The 15,193-nt window shown below is 48.1% G+C and overlaps 1 protein-coding gene across 1 annotated transcript in view; it reads left to right on the forward strand.

Moving 5' to 3' along the window:
• The window catches only part of TMEM132B (transmembrane protein 132B), a 386,360-nt gene that overhangs the window by 357,145 nt on the left and 14,022 nt on the right, over nt 1-15,193 (forward strand).

Consider the following 15,193-nt stretch of genomic DNA (forward strand, 5'->3'; position numbering starts at 1 on the left):
AGTTCTGTTACCAGTGCTTGCACCGTGGCCTGGGTTGGGACAGAAGGGACTTTGGTCAAGGATATTGGGCCAAAGCATTTTGGTTTCATAAATAGGATATAAATAATATAGAAAAAACAAACTTGTGATAGGACCCCACTTCCTGGCATGTGCCAATCCAGACATCACTAATCAATCCTAGCACTCCTTCCTTCGACAGCCCAGATTCCTTCTCCAGCAGAGGTCCCTTGAGCAGCAGCTAAGAAGTGATTTGCATTGGCAAGTGAGACGAACATATTTCCTATTGCTGGTAAAGTCTGTGGGGAACTAGCAAAAGTTTTGTTAAGCATTGAAGAGCGTTATGCTAATGAGGCCGTGATGTGGACCTCAAAGTTGGATATATTGGAGGGAGAAAAAACCCAAAACAACATTTCTGTGCCATTGCTCTGCATCCTATCATCCATATCAGGATGTCCTTAGGCCAAAGGTCATAAAATGATAGGCCTTGAGGCAAATCCAGACCCCAAGACATGCCCCCAGACAGAGCAAAGTACTTTAAAAATGTATATACTTAGATGCCAACATTCCAACATTAGTAGATTTCACCAGAGCTCTGGAATTCCGTTTCTCTGGCGAAGTCCAGAGGTCTCTGAACACAGCCCATGTGGCAGCTGTGGGCTCAGGGCAGTAGCAGCGGTGGGCTCAAGGTAGTAGCTGCTGTCCCCTTTGGGCAGGGTTTGGGGTGCTCCCTCAAGTTTTTCACCATCCCCAAGTTCCCTGACCTTCACAGCAGACCCACCTTCCCCATTTATGTCACCTCCCTGGGCCAGGAGGGATTTGATTGTTTTTTTTTTGTTTTGTTTTGTTTTATTGTAATTTTAATTTAATTTAATTTTTTTAAAACATCTTTATTGGAGTATAATTGCTTTACAATGGTGTGTTAGTTTCTGCTTTATAACAAAGTGAATCAGCTATACATATATCCCCATATCCCCTCCGTCTTGCGTCTCCCTCCCACCCTCCCTATCACACCCATCTAGGTGGTCACAAAGCACCGAGCTGATCTCCCTGTGCTATGCGGCTGCTTCCCACTAGCTATCTATTTTACGTTTGGTAGTGTATATATGTCCATGCCCCTCTCTCACTTTGTCACTGCTTACCCTTCCCCCTCCTCATATGTTGAGTCAATCCCTGGAAGTTCCACCATCCCTAGCCAATTGTGCTGAAAAAAATCTGGGTGAGTTATACGGGTAAACTGAAATCTATTACAAATGTATTAGATAAGTTAGTTGTATTAAGTGAGATGGATGAGACCAATGTATTAGATGCAATTATTTTAATTCATTGCTAACATAGGTAGAGGTTTTCACAAGGCAGAGTCACTTAGTGTAAGAACAGCTGTAATTTCACCACGGGGGCTACTTCTCAAGCTGTTCAGACTGGAATTTTTATATCCCGGATTTTAATTAGCCCACATCACACTGGCAAGGACTCCAAGTTGATCAAGGGGGTGAATTCCAGGGACTTCTGTGCTGCTGGGGCATTGCTGTGCTTCCCTCCTTCCTCTGTGACTGGCTCAGCCTGGCTGGGCTATGATTCGCTGGTCTCTCTGGAAATCTCCGAGAGTGTGGGTCTGGACGCCCAGGCTTCTCTTGGCAGGGCTGAGCCAGTCTCGTCTCTGCCAGATCTTAGCTTGCGCCTTTCAACCCCCCTCTTTTCTACATTCTGATTTTGGAGAAATTGGTGAGGTCATCGTTGGCATTTTTCTTTTTCCCTTCCCCTGGAGCCTCAGAGATAAAAAACTCTCAGCTGCGGGGTTTTTTTTATACCTTGAGATCTCAGTTCACAGCATTCTTTGATAGAAAAGTTTCTTTTCTTAGGGAAATTTTCAGAAGTACTTTCAAGATAAGTTTGGAAAACACAAACCCTGCAGACCCCTCTTTCCCCTGAGAAAGTGCTCCTCCTGCCACAATGCCTTTTTTTAATGTGACTAATTGATGCGCAAACCCCCGAACACCTAAGCTTGTGACTCCAGCATCTGCGCCCATGGAGCCTCGTTCCCAGCACTTCTCTCCACCAGGTTCAGTGTCTGCAGTCAGAGCTGGTGCAGGAGGCTGGGCAGCGCGATATGCTGGGCTCTCACCGGATGAACAGCTCTTAATCCCTCCGGGGCCACCGTTTGATGACTAGGAAGTGCTTGGATCTTTTCCTAAATTCAAAAGCGTTCGTGGTGCTTTGAAAATCTCCCAACGTTGAGGGGTAAAAAGCTAAAGTGAACACGTTTCCCAGGTAAGCGTATGCTAAACTTTACAACAGACCATAATCTTGGGCCTCATTGGCTGGCGTGGTTTTGATAGGGGGCATGATTTTGGAAGCACTTGTCTATCAGGGTAGAATCACACCTTGCTGAATGTGATTTGATCGGGGATTTATCATGGAGGTGACCCAACAAGCAGAATGCAGGAATTGACTGGTGATGCTTGGCTGATGAGCGGGGAGATGAGGCTGGATGGGAGCGGGTGTCCGTGGGTCTGTTGTGGAGGGCTGTCCTGAACATCTCGGACGAAGGTGAGTTGAAGTCTGGTGGGCTGGAGGCAGCCAGTGAGGCCCGACCATCTTGTAAACACCGTACAAACCTTACTGTTCTACCAGTCACTGTTTTTCTTTGTTTTTGTTTCTGTTTTTTTGCGGTACGCGGGCCTCCCACTGTTGTGGCCTCTCCCGTTGCGGAGCACAGGCTCCGGACGCGCAGGCTCAGCGGCCATGGCTCACGGGCCCAGCCGCTCCGCATCTTCCCGGACCGGGGCACGAACCCGTGTCCCCTGCATCGGCAGGCGGACTCTCAACCACTGCGCCACCAGGGAAGCCCCCAGTCACTGTTTTTGACAGTATTTTGCACAGGAGTCTGTCTCTTCCACAAAGACCTCCTCGAGGGCAGAGACACTTGGGTTTGCTTTATGTCCTCAAAGCCCTGCCGGGAACCCAGCATGTATCACCACTGAGTGTTAACCTCAGACTCGCTGTGACCTCTCCGTGCCTTTGAGATGGATCCTCGTCCTCTGTGGGCTGTGCAAGAGTTGCATTCTCTGAGGTCTTTTTAGCACCAAGACTTTAAGATTCTCTAAGGAAGGCATGTGTTTTGGATGAGCTAGGAAGGGAAGAAGCGCAGTGGTCTCCATTCTGCCCACGCTGGCCCCGAGATCTGCCTTTGCTGGGAGGCCTGGACGATCAGTCAGTTCCGGGCTGCGTGCTGGCACACTGCTTCGGAGCGAGGAAGAAATAACATCCCAGCCGTGGTCCAGCTAGGGAGGTGAGACCGATCTGCGTGAAGAAAGAATTGGTAAGAAGAAAGGAGCCTGAGAGCAAAGCCTCGCGATCAGGACTTGACGGTGAATTAAGGAATCTCCTTAGAGTGGAGCTTTCAGTGTAGTGATGGGCCTGATGGATGCGGGAGGCGGGAGGGGCTCACGAGGCCTTCCCGTTCCTGGTCGTACGATCCTGGGCAGAGCACTTCCTCTCTCATTGATTCTGCGTAGTTCCCGTATGTCTACGAGGTACCAGGCCTTCTGCCACGAGCCTGAGCTGCAGAAAATCAAATAAGGCAAACATGCTTGTCCTTAAAGGCTTGCCTTATCATCTGGGAGGGGCAGAGAAGTAAGCATTACTATATTAAATCATAGTCTGTGAAGGTACAAAGGTGGATAGAAGGTTCCTCGAGCCAAGATCCAGGGACTTACCTCCTAGAAATCTTCATGAGAATCGTTTGACTTCGCATATCCGTTTTTTACGATAGTCTATAGACTGTGTAAGCAGCACGCACCATTGTCAGTAGACCCAATCACTGCCACTTGATTTCGGTTCTCATGTTTGGATTTGTGTCCATGATTGTATGAGGGGCCCAAAGGACTTGGAGCTGTATCACATGAATAGTTTAACTCTTGAGAATTCAACTATATGCATTTGGCCCAAAATAACGCGGTGTCCTTACATTTACATGCATACATATACACATATATGGGTAGAAACTGTGCATCTTTTAATCTGGTTATCTCTGTTCCTCTGCCTGGTAAAGTATTCGTCAGTGTATATTGGCACAACTGGTGGGGGGCGCTTGAGCACAATGGCAAGCGTCGCCCCATCTTCCAGATGTGTGATGCCTTCTTCTGGTGGCCAAGCAAGTGAGTGGTGATGGTGTCAATGACCTCTTGCTTTCAGGAAGACATTAAAGACTGAACTGAGGCCTCCAAGAAACCCTTGACTAATGAAATGTTAGAAGAACTGGAAGATACTTTTACAGAAGGTGTAGGTGATAATGGAGGTGGTATGTTTACTTATCGAAGGGAAGGGGTAGACAGTTATGACTCAGAGAGGGAGATGCCTCTGACCAGCGAAAGCATAGTCTGGGGACCCACTGGGGACAGGAGAGCTGTTATGTCCTAGAGCTTCTTATTGTATAAATCTTATTGTATAAATTTTAATGAGGGAACTTAGTCACCAGGAGCACATAGCTGTTTGCTAGAGTCAGGCAGGCCTCTTTTTTTTTTGGCGGTACGCGGGCCTTTCACTGCCGTGGTCTCTCCCGTTGCGGGGACGCGCAGGCTCAGCAGCCATGGCCCACGGGCCCAGCCGCTCCGCGGAACGCAGGATCCTCCCGGACCGGGACACGAACCCGCGTCCCCTGCATCGGCAGGTGGACTCTCAACCACTGTGCCACCGAGGAAGCCCAGGCAGGCCTCTTTTTAATAAAGCAGCTTAAATTTAACTCAAACTGGTTACTTTAGATACGACGGAGTCCCCCTAGTGCCCTAAATGGCAGTTTTTATTATACTTCTGCCTAAAGACTGAGACTTTTGCCCCATAGGGGAGACAGAGGATATGGAACTGTGTAGAGTTTCCGCAGTGGCTGCTGTCCCCCTCCTGAGCCAGCTGTCCTGGGGATGCTGCTAGCTCTTCCCTTGAGGGCCCAATGGGATTCGTACAGCAAGCCCGGGGGTTACAAGCTCCGTTGTTTACAGGCTCTAAAGCTTCACACTCACACCAGCCCCTTTGGGGCCTTTAGCAAGTCAGTACAGTTTTTCCCTTGGGTTCTTTTTTTTCTAGCTTATATGACATCCAGCAGGGTCCACCCTGGGGAAGCAAATGCTCGATTTCTCTTCCTCCCTGTGGGCATGTGTCTGTCTCCAGGTTCCAGGTTAGTTTGTAGCCCTGCATCAGCAGTTCTCCGATGGGTTTAAGAAAAGCTTTTAATCTGCAGTTTGGTAAGGGCAAGAGAAGTGCTCTTGTCAGCCATCTACCTCTCTGAACTGAAACTAGAACTTGGCTGACTTGATTTTGTCTGTGATTTTTATCAAGCAGAGGATAAGCCAGGCCCCTCATTTTAAGAATACTTTAAGTGAAAACTAAGGATGAACTGAATATAGAGAAGGGATCAGCGGTTACTGCAGCAGCTGTTTGACCAATAGAAAAGGACAGTGTTGGGTCAGAGTACACCGCTTGGGACACTGGCCCTCCGTTACCGGCTAGGTGACCTAACTGAGCATTAATCTCCTCATCTGTAAAATGGGTAAAGGATAACTTTCCCACAATGCTCCAGTGCAGGGTTTTTTTCAGATTAAGGGCCAGTTTTTATGGGATCTCACCAGCATTTTGTAAAAAGTGAAGGAATAGAATGGACTGGAATGGAATGGCACAGAGTGGAGTGGAGTGGAATAGAATGGGATGGGATAAAACGGAAGAGAAAATTCAGAGTGACTTGCAAGTAATGAGGTTAAGTATTTTTTCATGAGACTTTGGCTTTTGCCTTTATGTATACTTTTTATGTATTGGTCCTAATGTAGGATGTATTTTCTAATGTGGGCTGTGCTTCAAACACCATTTGAGACACATTGTCATAGACTGTGTCAGTGAGTTACACCTGCATAAAAAACAGCCCCAGTATCTTAGTCACATGCCACCACGAGCCTTTTTTATTGCTCACAGGTCTTCAGATCAGCTGGGGGTTCACCTCATCAAGGTTGCAGACACCAAGAGGGCAAACCCAACCCTTTAATTATGTTTTTCTTTTAACTTTTTATTTTATATTGGAGTAGAGTTGATTAACAATGTTGTGTTAGGTTCAGGTGTACGGCAGAGTGATTCAGTTATACATATACACGTATCTATTCTTTTTCAAATTCTTTTCCCATTTAAGTTGTTACATAATATTGAGCAGAGTTCCCTGTTCTGTGTTTTCAGTATTTTATGGAGAATTTTTTGTTAAAATTCTGCTGGGCAAAAGGAGTCATTTGCCCAAACCCAACGTTGTTGAGATAAAGCATATTTTACCTCTGGTGGGGGGAACCACAAGTTCACAAGGCAGAGGGTGAGGGTGCAGTGTTGGGTATGGCACTGAAATGTACCACATGACGCAATCGAGAATGTCAGGTGGAGGGGGAAATTCCCTGGTGGTCCAGTGGTTAGGACTCTGTGGTCTCACTGCTGAGGGCCCAGGTTCAATGCCTGGTCAGGGAACTAAAATCCCACAAGCCATGTGGTATGGCCAAAAAAAAAAAAAAAAGAGAGAGAGAGAGAGAGACTGTCAAGTGGGATAAATTGTAAAATGCTGTATGTGTCAGGTTTCGTCTTTAAAGGTGTACCCCTCCTTCCTCCTTCCCATCTGTCCCCCTGCCGTGGGCTGAAGAGAAAGGTCATACATATGTAAGAGAATTCCTCACTTATCTTCACCTTTGGGTCCCCAAAATGTTCCTTGATGTCTCCTTCTTTTTTTTTTGCCGTACGCGGGCCTCTCACTGCTGTGGCCTCTCCCGTTGCGGAGCACAGGCTCCGGATACGCAGGCTCAGCGGCCATGGCTCACGGGCCCAGTCGCTCCGCGGCACGTGGGATCCTCCCGGACCAGGGCACGAACCCGCGTCCCCTGCATCGGCAGGCGGACTCTCAGCCACTGCGCCACCAGGGAAGCCCAATGTCTCCTTATTTCTGAGAAAGACTTCCCTCTGTTTTGCTGCCAGTATGCAGTCTATTAATTTGCATGTCTGTATATGTTGATTTTTTCCTGTTTCCAATTTTTGTAACTAGACTGAAAAATCTCTGTAGACACGACTTGTTCTCTTCTGTACTTTACCTTCTTGTTACACAACAGGTATTTGGTCAGGGGTGTTGGAAGACAGTATTATAGCAGTGACTTACATTTAGTGACCACTCAGGAAATGGTGTTTTGTTGTTTTTTTTAAGCTGTGGTTTTCTTTTTTTTTTTTGAAGATGGGGGGGGGGGGGTAGGAGTTTATTAATTTATTAATTTATTTTGGCTGTGTTGCGTCTTCGTTTCTGTGCGAGGGCTTTCTCTAGTTGTGGCAAGCGGGGGCCCCTCTTCATCGCGGTGCGCGGGCCTCTCACTATCGCGGCCTCTACTTGTCGCGGAGCACAGGCTCCAGACGCGCAGGCTCAGTAGTTGTGAGCCTCACGGGCCTAGTTTCTCCGCGGCATGTGGGATCCTCCCAGACCAGGGCTCAAACCCGTGTCCCCTGCATTAGCAGGCAGATTCTCAACCACTGCGCCACCAGGGAAGTCCGAGAAATGGTGATTTTCTTTGATTGTTTTTTGCTTGAAGCTGCAGGTGACAGGCAACTCACTTCTTCTCTCATCTCAGTCTCCGAACTCAGAGTGGGTATTGGGTGAGTTTGGCATTAGTACGGGGCCACTGGGTTGTATAATGCACGCTGGAAAGTCTTGTGTCGACTTAGCATGGAAGAGCTGGACCGAAGATGAGCACCCAGAAAACACTGGCTGTCTGTTAAGTGATTTTTGTGGTTCATCTTATTTAACACTTAGGGCAGGAATTATCATCCCTTGTCTCATTTCTCTGTGTCCCGTGCTGGAAAGCGTCCTTGCAAAAGCTTTCCGTATCACACTCCCCCACTTCCCATTCTGTCATGAACCCACACCGTCAGAGGTTTTCCTCTTCTCCGCTGAAGTCCCCTTGTCAGGGTCTCCAGGGTTCACGGCCAATTCCAACGGTTAGCTTTGAGTCCACAACTGACTCGACTTCCTCTCAGTGTTTCATATCAATCCCACCCTGTCTTCGGAGAATCTTCACCACTTACCTCTGAGATACCATCCTCTCTCTGGCCTTTCTTTCTTTTTGTTTTTAGTTTTTAAAAATGTTTTGGCCGTGCTGCGCGGCATGTGGGATCTTAGTTCCACGAGCGGGGATCGAACCTGAGCAGGGATCGAACCCGAGCAGGGATCGAACCCGAGTTCCCTGCAGTGGAAGCACGGGGTCTTAACCACTGGATCGCCAGGGAAGTCTCCCTGGCTTTTCCTTTTTAACAAATTGGCCCCATGTTGTCAGGTCCTTATATCCATGAGCTCTAAGGGTTAGCAGGTTCAGGGCTGAAATGTGGGCTATGATTCAATCTCCTGGCTTTAAATACTGCATTTGCTGGCATAATCCAAGTTTATTTCTTCAGCTTGAGCCCTTCTCCATGGACTCTGCACTTGTGCTTCCAACTTCTTACCTCACGTCTTCATTCAGATGTCTGATAAACATTTCACATTTAGTATTTTTGAAATGGAACTCCGGATTCTTTCTCTCTTCCCCACATCTGCCTTCCTGCAGGCCTCCCTTATCACAGGGATGGCAATGCCGTTTTTCTGGTTGCTCGGGCCAGAAACCTAGCAGTCATCTGTGGCTTCTCCTTCTCTCACACCCAACAGCCACTCCAGCAGCAGCTCCTGCCAGGGCTGCCTTCAAAGGCATCCTGACCCTGACCACATCTCATTCCCTGCATCACACCACCCTGATGGGAACCTCTTTCACGTCTCTGTCGCATGGGCTCCCCTTCTGCCACTCCTGCTAGAGGTATTCTGTTATATCGTCCAATCATGCTACTTCCTTGCGTGCAAACCCCACAGCTTCTCATTATATGTACACAGTGGAGTACAATCCAGCCCCCCTGGCTACTTTTGTGCTCCCTTGCCCTCCTTTTTGGTCCTCGAATATGGCAAGAACACACCTGTCTCAGGGCCTTTGCACTTCCTGATCTTCTGCATGTGCTCATGACTCACTCCCTCACTTCATTCAGGCCTCTAATCAAATGCGATCTCTCCAGGGAGGCCTTCCCTGCCCATTCTAACTAAAACCATTATCACTGCTTTCTTACCTTGCTTGATTTTCCTTTTAAGCCCATCTCGCTACCTGACATTACATTTATATCTAGGTGTGTGTTGAGTTTGTCCGTCTCCCCCATTCCACAGTCAGACTATTGTTCATCACTCTATCCCCAGCACCTAGGACAGTTCCTGGGTCTTAATTGACATTAAATCAATATTTATTGAAGGAATGAATGATTTATTCTTATTTTACAGATGAGGGATCTGTGGCAGAGAAAAGCTATGTCAGAATACACTGGGACCCTGAGCTTGCTCTCTCCATCCTCCAATGATAGGATGGGAGGGAGTCCAAGCTGGAAACTTCGGGTACCCATGGGTTCACGGATGCAGGATCTGAGCCCGGAGATGGAGAGTGACTTATTCAGGCATGATGAGGGGAAGAGTTTGGACAAGGACCCAGGTCACTGGACCTCAGGCTGAGGCACCGAGCTGCTGCTTCCAGTTCCTTCTGCCTGGTCTCGAGTACTAGCTGTCAAGCTGGCCTCTAATTAGTTGATGCTTACTGACACCTCAGGGGTGGCCTGGGGCCAGGGGCAGAGGGCGCAGTGGACCAGAAAGGGGCACAAGGGATGTTTCGGGAGGATGGGAGTGTTCTGTTCCCGAGCGTGACAGTGGTTTCACAGCGTATGCACCGTCAGTCTCATCCAACTGTACCCTCCAAACGGATACGGTGCATTGAACAGAAATTACACCTTGATGAGTTTCATTTAAAAAAATCCCAACGTATGTATTTAGGTCTTGCCTTTCCCAATCAGGTCTTCCTTCTGTGGGCTGTACGGAGGGGGTAACACACAGTTTGAGGACCCCCTGTCCCCCCGATTCAGAGGACCTGAGTGCGAATCCCTGCCCTGCCTCTCACCAGCTGTGATCTCTGCTCAAGCTGTCTCTCCCGGGCCTCATTTTCCCCATCTACGACATAGGGACAAGACACTTAACGAATGGGATATCTGGAGGATTTAACGGCTGTCATTCTATGTAAAGTTTTAAAAACAATGTGTGATGCATAGCGACCACCCAGTACATGATAGCTATTATTTTTGCTCTTTGTACTTCTTGGGGATATAAAAGCTTAAGGTAAAATGAATATTTTTTGAGTACCCACTGCTCCTCAGACAAAATGTACTTGCTAAACTTGGTAATAAACACAAAATGTTTGATTTGATAATTGAATTGAAAGGTGTTTTTTCTTTACATAGTTTCTTTTTGCCTATCTTAATATGTAATTCAGCATTTATCGTGAATTTGTGAGAAACATACTCTTTGATTATATAGCTTCCCCCCCATTCCTCAAATCTTTTTATTCTTCATTAATACACAAACACACGTAACATATATTTATAAAATGAGTATTAACGCGTCCATATAATTCTAAAAATTTTTTATTTTATTGAAGTAGAGTTGATTTAAGATGTTGCGTTCGTTTCAGGTGTACAGCAAAGTGATTCAGTTATATAAGTGTGTCCATATAATATTATATCATGATTATTTTTCCTTCCTCTTAAATTTCATTTAAATTTATTCTGGGATTCATAGTGTTTCATTTGTATGCACTGCTATTTATTGAACCAGGCATTGTTTCATTTTTATTTTCGTTACGAACATTGCAGAAGGCTCCCTTCACTTAATTCAGCTTAAACAAACACCATTTACCCTTCTTTAACTTCTCTTGCCAAGTTGCCAAGGAGAGAGACTGCTCCCGTTGCCGTGATGATGTAGCTTTTTTCTTTCTAACACATTTCTCAGGACGGGGAGGGGTTAATTAAGAGGGAAGCCTTGTACAGCAGGGGCAGCTCCTACGGTACAGACACAGGTGCCTCAGCCGTCTGGCGGACGCAGAGGGAGGGCAGTGATGCACAGACTCAATACTTGCTTCTTTCCTAAATAGAAAATGAAGCGAATGCTGTATCTCACAAGATCCCCAAAGGAAACATGTTCACATCGGGAGACCACCGTTTGCCTCTGTTACTCTAAAGCACTGAAACTGTGAAAGTGTAATTTGACAGTAAAACAACGAACCTCCAAAGGCAGCCTTCCTAAAATGACATTGACAGGCCATCTGGTACATGCTCACAGATTAACCTGGCACGAACGTCATTTTCAATCTCCACGTACCTGTCCTCAGCCCTTCTTATATTAGGATTCACGGCATTTGCTGTTCCAGCTTCCTCTGGAGGCTCAGAGAGCCCTGAAGGTATCTTTTGGTCGAGTGGTGGGAACCTGACCCTAATCTTTACTTCGCAGTGTCTAGCTGTCTCTTCCAAAAACACACACGCCCTCACCGTGTGACATGACACAGGTCAGGTCTCTCAGTTCCTAGCCAGAAGGCCAAATCCGCCACGGGGAATCCAAATTTCTCATCTCATTGACCTCAGACTTCCTTAGGATTTGGACTAGGTTTCTTCTACCAGCCTATCTCCTCTCATGAAATCCAGAGCATAACACTGCCTAAACTACCTTCTCCCACTTCTAACCCAGACACAGGCTACTCCTGGGGCACAAGAATGAATGGGACCCAGAGGAAACCAGTGTCATATTCACATTGAACACCTATGTATTGAACACTTTATGTGGGCCATCCCTGCGCTAGAAGTGGAGACACAGGAGATAAGAGGAGACAGGTCCGTGTTCTCAAGCAGATCACTTCCAGGTGGAGAACAGAGATAGGAAACAAGTAAACAACCAGGAGCATGCGGAGAGTGGTAAATATTGAAAAGTAAATCATAAAATATAACACAGGTAGAGCAATCCAGTGTAACTAACATAGTGGAAGCCATATGACTTAAGCAATATTAATAGTATAATATACTGTCAGTAACACAGAAATAGTGTAAATGTAGTTTACATAGTAGCACACACAGCAAATTAGATAGAGGAGAGCAGTAGAGTGGCCAGGTGAGGGGCGTGCAACTTTACATTAGAGATGACTCAAGCAATCCCTTCTGAGAAGTGACATTTGAGCTGAGTTCTTACATCATTTAGGCCACTTTCGGTGGCAAGTAACAAAATACCATGGACCCAAATGGCTTTGACAACAACAGAAAGAAAAACACACGATAAGAAGTTGAAAAGTCAGGTGGTTCCAGGTGGGCTGGTCCGGTGGTCCATCCAGGTGGTCACTGAGGCTGTGGTTCCTTCCGTCTCTCTCTCCTTCCATGCTCGCCGTGTCAGCCTGGTCCTTGGCCAGCCCTCCAAGGCTCTGAGATCACCACTGCAGCTCCTGTTGTCACCTCCCATGTGGCAGTATCCAGTGGGAGAAGGAGGGACCACTTTCTGGGCATCTCGGAGCCAGGAGGCCCTTCCCAGAATCCCCAGCAGGCTCCTCACGCCTCCTTGGCCAGAACTGTGTCACATGCCTTTCCCTAAGCCAGTCGCTGGCCAGGAGCATCTGGCTGGACAGAAAGGAGGAAGATGTGCGTGTGTGTATGTGATGGGGCAGCGGTGCTGGTGTGTGATTGAGTGGCCCGTAGACAGCCAGTTATGTCTGCCTCAGACCTGAATGACAGGCAGGTCTCAGTTACAGGAAGATTGCGCTAAGGCCTCCGGAGGGGGATAAGCTCAGGAGAGCCGTGGGAGAGAAGACCCATGGGGGACTGGTGGGGAGTCTGTGCAGGGTGGGCAGGGAGGGAAGCGCAAAGGGAGCCTGGAGAAGGAGGTAGTACCAGGTCCTTAGGTCTTGTAAGCTGTGATCAGGAGTTTGGACTTTGCCCCGTGTACCATGGGAAGTCTCTGGCGGGGACTGACGCGAACAGGCAGGGGGTATAGCACTGGGCCAGGCGTCAGCAGTCCTGGGGGCTGGCGGGCATCATTACACATGCAGGTGAAGCCCTGGGAAGTGATGTTCCCTTTCTCTACACTGGATTCGGTCCAGGTAAAATGAAAGCTTGATGCCCGCCCCACAGAGTTATTTGTGGGGCTTAAGGCTTTGAGAGGGGCAGGCAGTGAGGTGCCACACCATAAGAGATACCTACTGCAGTTAATTTTCATTATCTGCAGTAGTTACGTCTTAATAAAGTCACTGCAAACACTGAATTAGCAAATACTAAACCATTCCTTCGAGAGGAAGTACACATGTGCACACATACATACATCTCATATAGATCATAATAATCCTGAAAATTCAGGACAGTTGAGGTCTGTACTGTAGAAGGTAGGATGGGGAAAGTTCTAGCAATAGGAGATGCCCACCTGAGCCAGGGGAGGCTGAGGGCGGAAGCCCCTGCTGCATCCACTGTAGAGTTCCTGTCAGTAAGGAACCTTGTTCTCTTGAGATAGGTCTGCATGTAGACACTGAGCGCAGGGATCTTTAGGGGTCTTATCGAATGTCTCCCGGGGCAGTGCTCTGGAGGGAAGGCAGGGGTTTCTGTAGAATGGGTCTTCCACCCCTTTTTAAGTACTTAAGGAAGGGCAGTCGGGCTCAGCCCTGGGTCCCCATCGCAGGAATTGAAAATAAGAACATGGCGCTCCATTCCATTTTCTGCTCTAATAGAAAATCTTGTTCTGATTGCTCTCTTTACAATCCTGGGCACAATAATGCAGATTTACATCCCTCGAACATGCCCTAAAAGACAGCTGATTTGCTCGTCTCATGGTTTTTCTTCTCCCTTTTAAAAAGCAAAGCAGACAAAGAGAGGGGACGGGCGAAGTAGATTCTTTTAAGCTTCGAAAAGTGATTGAATTGGCTTTTTTTTTTTTTTTTTTTTTTTTTTGCGGTACGCGGGCCTCTCACTGCTGTGGCCTCTCCCGTTGCGGAGCACAGGCTCCAGACGCGCAGGCTCAGCGGCCATGGCTCACGGGCCCAGCCGCTCCGTGGCATGTGGGATCTTCCCGGACCGGGGCACGAACCTGCGTCCCCTGCATCGGCAGGCAGACTCTCAACCACTGCGCCACCAGGGAAGCCCCTGAATTGTCTTTTTTCAACTCCCACTGGAATTTCAAGGGGAGAAACACATTAGCTGCCACTTTCCACTGCCATCTGCGGGCAGATTTGCTGCTCAGGGTAGTAGAACCTGGAGGGCAAGGGGCTGTGGAAGGCTAAGTTCTGACGGGATGGGAAGCGGCTCCCCAGATGAACCCAGCCTGATGCAGTTTCCCTCCAGCACGGCTGCTCATTGCTTTGTGGCCCAGGGTTATCAGGTCAGTGTCACTGTGATTTCTGCCCGTCGTCCCATTAGTGGCCTTGGTTAATTATGCTTAAAGATTCCCAAAGACGTCGGTGCCATTGTGAGGTGGCAATGCCAGGGACCTGTGTCTGCGAGGCTGATGCGGGAAGGGGTTTAAGCATCTCGTTAGTTATCTTCTCCTCAGTCTTTGATTTCACTCTACAGTGAACCAGGCTCATCTTTTCCTTCTCGTGGGAGAAAATTCACATTCACGCCCTTTTTTTGGGGGGAGGAGGGAGGAGATGATCATTTGTCCCGAACAACATGGAGGTTTGTTCTTTGAGTTTCGACCTCGGCACTGCTGACATCGCTCTGAGCCGTTCACCTGTTCACACGGAGGGGGCAGTTGGACGTGTGCACCTGGGGCTTGGAAGGGAGGCCTGGGCTGCAGGTACTGCAGTCTTCGTTTGTGGCTTGCAAAACGGGCTGCCTGGTGGCATTCCAGGTGAACTGGGGAGTCCTGACGGCAGCCCAGCACCACACGGTACCCCTCAAAGTAGTGTGTGACCTCCAGCCAGTGACGTCGCATTGCCGGCCTCAGGTTCTTCATCTGTAAAATGAGATTGTGGACCCCGGGCAGTTTTGTGGTTCTGTGCTGAACTGAGTGTTGGTTTTGTGCCGTCTGCACATAACGTGACCTTTGCTCCCTCCCCCCGCCCCACCCAGATGCATACGTAAAAGACATTCATTCTCCTGGTGGTCCAGGAGAGAAAGTCATCAACGTTTTCCTTGCTTATCCAGAGGACGTGAAGCGAAATGGGGGCTTACGTTGTCTAACAGCCAACCCGCGAATGCGTGCACTCTCGAGGGTTCCTCCACGTGCTGGGTCAGAAGTCCGTAACAAAATGCTGCATCCTCACCTCCATCCTGCAAAATTATAGTGTAA

The sequence above is a fragment of the Phocoena sinus genome, chromosome 14, assembly GCF_008692025.1.
Source record: "Phocoena sinus isolate mPhoSin1 chromosome 14, mPhoSin1.pri, whole genome shotgun sequence".
Lineage (NCBI taxonomy): Eukaryota > Metazoa > Chordata > Mammalia > Artiodactyla > Phocoenidae > Phocoena > Phocoena sinus.